The sequence below is a fragment of the Sciurus vulgaris genome, assembly GCF_902686455.1.
Source record: "Sciurus vulgaris genome assembly, chromosome: 7".
Classification (NCBI taxonomy): Eukaryota; Metazoa; Chordata; class Mammalia; order Rodentia; family Sciuridae; genus Sciurus; species Sciurus vulgaris.
Window position 1 is genome coordinate 132,580,137 of NC_136467.1, and position 10,232 is coordinate 132,590,368.

The 10,232-nt window shown below is 40.4% G+C and overlaps 1 long non-coding RNA gene across 1 annotated transcript; it reads right to left on the bottom strand.

The window, feature by feature from the left end:
- Nucleotides 1-333: 333 nt before the first annotated feature.
- LOC306665631 lies at nucleotides 334-10,000 on the bottom strand. The gene is made up of 2 exons (XR_013765097.1): nucleotides 2,802-10,000; nucleotides 334-2,469 (listed from the first exon to the last, which is right to left on the bottom strand). It is a non-coding gene; the product is annotated as an uncharacterized lncRNA (long non-coding RNA).
- Between the last annotated feature and the right edge of the window lie 232 nt (nucleotides 10,001-10,232).

The following is a 10,232-nucleotide window of genomic DNA, read 5'->3' on the forward strand; positions in this document are numbered from 1 at the left end:
CATGGAGCAGGCTGGAGAGATGCCCACTCAAGCTTCTATGTAATGTTTGGCTCTGCACCAAAGGCAAAGCAACATGAAGACCCTTCCCTATAGCCTGGCTCTGGTCTCAGTGCCCACACTATCAGGCAGACACCTATCACAAAGTGAAGAAGGCCAAAGGCTACAACCACATCACATCTCACTTCTTTCTTCCTTGTGTTTAGGAAAATATTCCAAATTCCAGGAAACAATTGGGCAGAAAGGGTATATGTGGGGGCAGTAGGGCTTCAACTCCTAAGAGTTAATTCTAAGACAATTAGAATAAAAATATGAAACACTAAAAAATTCATTAAACATAGATTTTTCTTTAATGAAGAAAAATTGGCAACACGGCAACATTTCCAAACGTAGGCAATTACATATTTTGAAACTCAATATAGCCATTAAGATGAACATTGTTTTTATTTTTGACAAGATTTTATTTTATTTACATTTTAAAAGTGACTTATAGATGTCATGCACTATTAACTCTTTAACATAATCCATTTAATATATATGCACATAAGAGTCTATACTGTAAAACATTCACACTGGTTATCTCTAGGTGGTCACTTCTGTTACTTTCCTGTCCTATTTCTCCCATCTCCTGATAGGGCTTCCCATTGTTTGCACCCATCCAGAAGCCAGAGTACATAGAAACCAATTATTTCAGACATTATAGGTTGCTTTACCAAAGCTGCAAGCAGGATAGGGAAGCCCAAAGGGACCAATGGAAAATGTCCAGCTCCCAGAGTTGATTTAGATCATAGAGGATGGGTAGATTTGGCATTGATAAGATCCAGGAATTTAAGTATTGTGTGGTTTGGCAGGTCTTCAAGGATATTCAAATGGCAGGAATTGGGGTAGAAAAGATGGCAGCATTGCATGAAAGTCTACCTGTCCAATATCCTTTCCAGGAAGAAGATAAAAGTGAACAGGGCAAATTTTGGAGAAGTCAGAAGAGAATTTCTGTATTCACAAACTGCATGAGTTGGTTGGACTCATAGCCTATCAAGTGTGGTAGGGATGCATACATTCACCAAATGTGCTTTCTTTTTTCTCCAGGGCACACGGCTCAACTCCATTTGCTGACCTTTGGTGCAGGCAGAGGGCAGGGCATGCAGCTGAGCTCCAGCTGATAGATTGTGAGGAAAAGTGAGTGCACCCTATCCTGTTTTTATGGTATGCAGATTCCCTAGCCTCTGTGACAATAGTGTGTGTTTATAGACAAGCTTGTGTCCTAGGTCAGAATTTTAGAAGAAGGAATGTCTCCAATATTGACCTAGCCTGGTTCAGGGAAGCCCCTCCCATGCTAGCTTCTATATTTCCCATTTTGCCTCCCAGCACTGAATGGAAAGTTCTCCAAAGACCACATGGTGGCAGAGCACAATAAAGGGAGAAGTCACCCTTCCAAAGAGAGCCCCCTGAGAGGTCCCCTGACCAGGGACACTACCTTGGATTCTCATGAGAGCATGAAATAAATGGTCATAGTGTCAAGTTACGACAGTTTCCATGCTAACGGAATAGCTAGACATTCCTGGGTAGGGAGATGGTGATGAATGGTTGAACCCAGGAAACCTTGCGTAGACAAGACAAGCAAGAGAGTGACTGGCTAGGGGAGGAGGAGAATGAAGGTGGTAGAAGAATTAACGACTTTTCAAGGTAAGAGTGTGGAATCTTTAAAGGATAATGGCCTTGATGGCAAAAGGAAAATGAAGAGGAGAGGGGAGGAATGGACCTTAGGGCTGAAGAGCATGGCTCTCACAAACCCGTTGGTTGGCAATGGAGAGGGCACAAAGCATCTGCAGACAAGAAGGAAAAGAGGTTAATTTGATTTCACACACATTCACTTGCCTCTTGAGGACACTGAGTTCAGCGAGGGACAAACGGTTCTCTGAGTCACAGGGAAGTGCCTGTGGTTAGAGGATGGTGGGAAGGAATCAGAATGAGCACTCAAACCTGCCCCAGCAGTTAGGAAGTCACCAGAAACCTGCAGCCACCTTGCTTGACTCTGGAGGAACCCTTTATTTCTGACTACCATAACTTTAAATATGTAGAATTGTTGAGAAAAGAATGAAGAAAGGAGTAGAAATGAATTCCTTTGCTCAAAGGATTTGAAGGCATTCCCTCTGGTAAATTCTGACCAGGCACAATGTTGTGTGTAGGAAGCACATGGTACCTGTCACAGAACCTGGGAAATCTGTCTGGATCCCAGTCCCGTTTGGACACTATCAAAGCACTGACAACAAAGCCCACCGCTGGGTTGGTTTAGTCAGAGTTGACAATGACAAATTCAGTAGGGGCACGATCTCTTTAGCGAAGTTCCTAGAGCTAAGTGGAAATGATGTGAGCAAATACTACGGTCTGTCCGCTTTTCCAAACCACTTCTCTTCCCATTCAGGACTGCCTCTGACAACGGGAACACTAGCTCTAAGCTCTCTAAGGGAAGAACTTCTTGGGCACATTTGAACTTTTAACAGGTTTAGAAAATGATCCTGAATTTTTTTCCAACCACGTATTTTGAAATAATTTTAGACTTATAAAAGAGTTGCAAAGATCATAGAGTGGCCATATATACTTTACCTGATTTCCCCTAAAGTTAACATTTTACATGTATATGGAACACTTCACATAACTATTCCATAATTATACAAACAATAGGGTTGATATTGCTAAATATAGATTTTTATTCAGGTCTGGATGATGGTTTAGTGAAAGCAATTGCTGTGCCATTTGCAGGGAGCCAAGTGTCCATGGCAGCTGCCAGCATGAGCTGGTCTGACCCCCTGTTATCCCCTTTTACTGGTGCACCCAAGTGGAATGGAGGAAGGAAACGGAGGGTCTTAAATTTGTGAAGAGGCAAGTGAGATGGGGCCGTGCAGGGAGTACCCACCCGTCACCTCTGCTCCCTCCCTTACCCCCAGCTAAGGTGAAAGTGCAGACCAATTCTATTGTGGGTTATTGTGGGAAGAGACCAGCTATCTGATAGAGAGAGATAATGGTTGTGGGGCACTTTACAGTTTACAAACTTTTTCACAAAATGACTAAAGGGTGTCCAGAATGTAAGCATGACTCACCACAGTTTACTCCTAGAGCTGTGAAGAGCCTCCACGATGACCTGGCTCAACTGCACCCAGTGCAGAGAACAAACTTGGGCTCAGGGACACTGGGAGTCACTTCTGTTGGTTCATAGGTGAGGGAGGGCAACCTAGCTTCTAACTTCCAAGTCCATGTGTTGCTGGATATTTTAATTCACATTTCCAGAGAACCCAGCCCCTTTGGTGTAATGCACACCTAAGAAGCAGAAATAAGATGTCTGCCCTCCGTGGCATTGTTTGATGAAGAAGGTCAGGTTGGGATTGGCTTATTTCACTTAGCATGATATTCTTCCACTCACAAAAATGGGGTCCTAATTAGATTAAAATACATCCCATGCTTGTACGATTTTATCAAAATGGATTGTACTGTCATGTATAACTAAGAAGAACCAATTGAAAAAAAAAAAGTGTCAGGTTGGTACACAAGAGAACTCGAGTTTATATCAAGGTCATCCAAAGCACATCAGTCCAAAAAGAAGCGGAAATTCTGTTTTGAGCCAAGAAGAGTTAGGACAGTCCTGATTTGGGAATGTGGAATTTTAACTCTTTTGCTTTGTTCTAAGGCCACATGCTCAGCGATGCCGAGAGATTTATAAACTCCTGAACTTGCTTAGGAAGTGTACATGCCTGACGAGTTTTAGGTGGCTTATTGTTTTTTGGGTGTGTTCTTTAAATGAGTTATCTTCATATTCTTAAAATATTTAAAATTACTTGAGTTTCATTTCTGAGGAGTGTTATCAAAGGTATTGTCTATTCTTATAAACACTTTTTTTAAATGAAAGTATTTATGGGATTTTCTTATAAATGAAACAATGTTGAGGTTTTCTGAAATGAAGTAGAGGCAGGTGTCTCTGTCTGGCCTCCATGAAGGGTGCATGGATGATTCCAGCTCAAAGTCATGATGGAACCTGGGAAGAGACTTCTCTTAAGGATCTGACAGCGGTATAAGGAGAAATCTGGGACTCATAAGAATAGTTTTAGACTCATTTCCTTGGGTTCCAAATAGCACATTGCTTGGCTTGATCCCCACTGTCCTCCATCAGGAATGGGGTAGATGATCCTAGTGCCAAGGAGGAGAGTGTAGTCCAGGCCTGTCATGCATGTCAACTGGATGTCAACAATCTTAATGGCTGATAGTCAGCCAGGGGTGACGTCGCCCTCCAGAGGATTTAACTGGAGAAAGTACTGCATACAAAGTCAGATGGTTTTTATTGAATTGTAATTTTAAAAAACAGAATCCTCACGCAAATAGAGTGCAGGTTGGACTCTAGGCTCCCAGGTTGAGTTCACATGTGTGCAGAAGCTACTTACATCTCTGTCAATGGGGACACTTGGATTGCTTTTAAAAATGAAACTTTAGCATATAGTATTTTCTTGAAAAGTGAAAAAAAGGAAAACCAGTATCTTATTTTAGTGAATATCTTCCTCCCCTATTAAAACACACCCCGAAGGTGGGGAGAGGAGAAGGACATTTGCCCCTTCATGCCTCTATCAGCCAGGCCTGTTAAACACTTTGGTGAGTAACTTCCGAGTTACTAGAGGCTTTGGTGGTGTTCTCTGGGATTTCTCATTCACCCATTTCCTTAGGCTGCCCTCTTCACATCTTGCTCACTGTCAAGCACAAGCTAAGCCTTTGTTTTCCCAATTTCCTCTTCAAAGAGACACTTTGTTGTTTTTGTCCACCCTTGCCGCCTATGTCTGCTACTAGGCATCCAACATTGGTCCCACACAGCAAGCTCTAGGCAGTAGGAGAGTTGGAGGAGTATCACTGGCTCTCTATGAAATTAACACCCCAAGCCTAGTTGGAGTCATCTGGTTTCCATCTTGACCATGGAATTTCATAAGACAATTTAAGATCCTTGCACAGGGAGAAATCAAAACATCAACTCCAAGTATCAGGTTTTTCTGTTGTCTCAGGCCCAAAGACTCAAGTTTCCAGGCCAGGGGCTGCGGGCAACTTAGTGCTCGGGAGCAAGAAGCTGATCACAAGATAGACTAGAGGAGAGTGGCAGAAGCTCTACCTGGTCTCCTGAGGTTACTGCTTCATCCCTGTCAAGGGAAGGCTCTACTACGAAGGGATGTACCCTAAGACACAGTGGGACTTGGTTTTCTCTCATTCCCTTCACAAGCCAGTTTGTGGTCATAGGTAAAGCACTGGATTTCTCCTGGCCTGTTTTCTCTGTGGTAAAATCCAGATGTAAAAATATCAATACTTCTCACTTCAGAGGGAATCCTCAATCTTGTACATAAAAGCTCCTGAAAAAAGCACTGTGTGATACACCTATGAGAGATGATATGATCAGAAGTGAGGGGTAAATACAGGTTCACCTGTACAGACATGTGGGCAGGAGTTCCTCTCTGAAGATAGTGATGCCTGATGGTATCTGTATTTAATGATTTGCACAACTGAAAAATTAGCTTGTTATACAATAACAAATAGACATCACATCCCTAGTATCTCAATAAATGCAACAGTATCTTTCCCATTAATTCCAGGTATATTAATTCAAGATGAAGTAGCATCTAGTGGAAAAGTTAGTTTGTAGGATTTTCCCCTAAAAACCTAGATACTGATCTATTAAATGGCTAAGTTTGAACACGTTTTCTGAATAGTGAACTGTGATGTAATGTTTTCCTTTTGCATTAGCCCCAGAGCCTCTGTGCTCCATCTTTCTGTAATCCTGTTTTTTTGATCTGGTCCTCCAACCCAGGCTACCTTGGGGCTTTGTCTTGAACTCTTCTCATTCTATATGATCCCACTCACCCCCATGTAGCTTTAGCTAACATCTGTGATTTCTATGGTTTGTGGTTTCTTGCTGTCCTCACAACCATGGGGGTCTCTGAGTGGTACATCCAATGTCTTCAAATCCAAACAAATATTGGGAAGTTGGTGAAAATAAACTCATCCAGAACTTCTGTCAGCCTGCTTTCTGCAGTTAAATTGCTTCCCTCCCATTTTGTGTCAATGAACTTGCCAAAGGTGTGTAATCAGGTTAAAAACTTTGGTCCACTGGTGCTAAGACAGCCTCTTGACATGGAGCATGTGGGAGTACAGGTCTCTTCATCTCTCCAACGAGCCTCTGTACTCCTTGAGCAGAGCAAAACCATTCATCTCCACAGCCTGGTGGAGCCCAGGAGTCATCCACCAACCTAGGGCTGCCCTTCACTTCTGCCTGGGGAGTCCATTAGGCCTGAGTATGTTCTGTCACAGGCCTAGTGGCACCTAAAAGGCAGTGCAGATGGAGGTGAAGTGAATGGACCCTGGAGCACGAATCTTCAAGTCCTAGCTCTGTTCCCTGTTGGTTATGTGACCTTAGAAATGTTAACACTACACATTTCAGTTTCCTCATGTATCAAATGGGGATGATAGTATAGATCTGTAAAGGTTGTTGTGAGAATAAATGCTAATACATGTGAACCTGTCTGACAGACAGGAAGTGCTCAATGCCATGAAGGTATTGAGGGAGATCCCAGGTGACAGGTTACAGAAATTAGAAAGTGCAGGTGCTGAAGCCCTCAGCTGTGGCATCTCAGACCCCTGAGGTCAGGGAAAAACCGGGCCTCTCCTGAGTACAGTGGGTGAGTCTAGTGTGCTAGGAAGTTTGAAAACCATTTCCTTACATGAAATTTCTGGATTATTCCCCTTCACTTAGAAAAGCAAAGCAAAAGCAAGTAACCGAGGCACTTCTTTCACCCAAATCATCTTCATCAGCGTAGCCTTACAAAGGCTAGTAGGGATGTGAATGCAAGGGCCAGAGTGCAGTTGGGAATGCTGTCATTTGTGTGCCAGGGACCAATGGGAAGGAAGCAGTTCTATTCTTAAGCACAGTAGCATTTTTTGAAAGTTCTGATTAGGAACCTAATTTTCAAAACCCATTTGTCATTCAAAATGTCACTGTGGATAATATCTCACCCATCAGCTTACACATAATAGGATTTCATGTTGTGACTTGGTACTGTCAAACACAGGATGATAAACCGTTAAAAAAAATCCTACATGGTAGTTTTCTCATTCTCAAAATAATCTTTTTTGATGAGGATCTGTGTTAAGCTCTGTATGGTGACTGTGAGGGCTGAAGTGGGATGGGGGCAGGGTTCACTGTGCTGAGTAGCTCCTTCCTGTTTGGTTAGGGTCAAGACTTCTAAGAGGTGGTGGAGAGAGAGCATACCTGTACCTTTATTACTTTTATTATTCCTGCACATCATCAAACTAAGGTCCAGGTACTCTACTTGCTGTGTCCAGGAATTGTTTTATCATAGAAATACTTTTTTCCCCCCTTTGTGGTACTAGAGACTGAACCCAGGCAGGTTCTAGCACTGAGTTGCGTCCCCATCCCTTTTAACTTTTTGAGACAAGGCTTTGTTGAGTTGCCTAGACTAGCCGTGAACCCTGTCTTAGCCTTCTAAGTCACTGGGATTACAAGCTGTATTCCACCACGCCTGGCAGAAGTAGCTTATTTTTAAAAAGCTAGAGAGTATATGTCATGTTTCCCTCTTCATTCCCAAAATATGTAATCTATGTCCCCCCCGCCCCACCTTGATCCATCTTGCTAGGGTTTGTCCCCATTTCTTTAAATTTTATAAAAAAAATGATGACTTTTTTTCCCTTTATTTATTTACTTTTTTTATGTGGTGCTGAGGATTGAACCCAGTGCGTCACACATTCTGGGCATGACCTTTACCACTGAGCCACAACCACATAAAGGTCCATCAAAAATTTAATTTTTTTTTTTTTTAAATTGATGGCTTGATCATCTCTACTGTATCTTTGTGTTTTATTCCTTCCATTTGTGTTTCCCTCTATTTTCTTTGGGCTCACAAAATTTTTTTTTCTTTTTCTTTTTTTTTTTTTTTTACTTTTGATTTTGATGCCTAGCTCATGTTCAACCTCTCTTTTTCAGAAAAGCAATAAAAGGCACACATTTCTCAAGTGTTTAGCTACATCCCACATTTCAATGTGAAAATTTTCATTATTAATCAGTTCTCGATTTTTCTCATTTTTGTGATGGTTTCTTTTTTGACTGGCGTGTTATTCAGAAGTCTGTTTAAAAATTTCCAAACATATGCAGAGTTTTAAAAGTTATCTTCTTGTTACTGATTTCTAGTATAATTTTATTGTGGTCAGAGAACTGATAACAGTTGTTATTTCTTGAGACGTGCTTTGTGGCTAGTAGTAGTCAATTCCCTAGTTAAATGTTGAAAGGTTCTATAAATTTCTGCCCGATTAAAGTTGCTAAATTGTTTTTCAAATTTTCTTTCAGTTTGATAACTATTTTGCTGGCTTAATCCATCAATTCTTAGAAAAGTATATTAAAAACCTGTAAGTATGATTATGGACTGTAATTTCAAACAATTTAAAAATTCTGTATCTGGAGACTATATTATTAATTGTATCTCTCTTTAGAATAATTTTATCTTTCTGGAAAATTATTACTTTTCTATAAAATTATTACTTTTATTATTTTGTACGGTAAGTATTTATTCCTAAATGTTTTTTGCCTTTAGTTGTCTTCTGTGAATTATCAGTCCAGGACCCTCAGATTTCTTTGTATGAATATCGCCCTGGCATACTATTTTGTGTGTGTGACATGGGGGACCAGGGGCTGGCATTGTTTTGCTTCCAATCTTTCTGAGTTGTTATATGTTAGGACCCAGAAATAACATAAAATACCAGAAAGATGGACTTTTTTTTTCTTTTTTTCTGGGAAGGGGTTATCTAATCTGAGGATCTATTTGGTCTGAAAACATTAATTTATTTGACATTTATTGTGCCAATTTACTTTAAAATATTTTTTATCCTCTGAATTTGAATTTTCTGCTTACTTTCCTTTTTTATTTTTACTATACTTCACATCAATTACTTCTATTGTTTTAGTATTTCTTTTAGTTAACCAATACATTCTGATTTGAAAGTTTTCTATCCCACACCTATTCTTTTTAAAAAATCAAAACACAACTTTTCACTTTAAATTGACCTAAAAAAGTTTCAATAGTTAAAAGAATTCCCATATTCCTTCTCTTTTCCCCAAGTTTCTCCAAATATAAATATCTCACACAGCCACAGCACAATGATCAAAACTAGGAAATTTCATTAATACATTGTGAATTAACCTGCAAATTTTATTCCAGTTTCACCAACTGTCTCACTGATGTCCTTTTACTGATTCAAGATCCACCCCAGTGCCACACTGAACGTCATGTCCCTGATCCACTTCTCCTTGTCTCCAGGATAGTTCCTTCTTCAAGTCTGTCTCCTGTGACCTTGACAGTTCTGAAGAGTACTGGTCAGGTATTTTGTAGAATGTTCCTCAATTGTACTTGCCCTAGTGTCTGTGATTAAATTCAAGTTGTGAGCATTACTTGATGTTTTTGCCAAAAAAAAAATAATCAGTTATCATTCCCTGTTCCAGAAGTGTGAAATATCAGCAAATCAGAAATGTTTCAGTTACAACTGCTTCCTCCTCCAGGTAATGTTTTCATCAAACATTGTCTATCCCAACCTCCTAATTTAATTAATGACAGGAGAGTATTTACTTAGGTCCAGGTGCCTGCTAAACTTCAAGAGGTAGTCCAAGATGGTCAATAAGCCCAAAGGAAGTTCCCTTGATGACTGTTGAGGACGGCAAAGTGTGAGGGCATATTTCCATACTATTTAGAAGGAATAGTGATTTATTTATTCACTTCAAAGCACAGTATTTTAATGAGGTGTTCCTCCTGGATGTAAACTGTCATTTTAAGAATCCAAGTAACTTTTAGAAAGAAACCTATTTTAACAAAGGTAATGTAATGGGTAAATCAAGGATGCTTTTTTTTGTAACAGTCTTACCAGAACTTGTTTTGTGGCAGAAAACAATTTGGCTTTGCTCAGTGTCTGACTCTTTTTTTTTTTTTTTTTTGTATGGGAATTGAACCCATGGTGCTCAACCACTGAGCCATATCTCCAGCCATTTTTTTTATATATATATTTTATTTTGAAACAGGGTCTTGCTAAGTCATTCAGGGCCTGCCTCATCAAGTTGCTGAGAATGGCTTTGAATTTCCTATCCTCCTGCCTTAGCCTCCTAAGCCACAGGGATTATAGGTGTGCAACACCACGGCCCCACAACTGTGACGGAA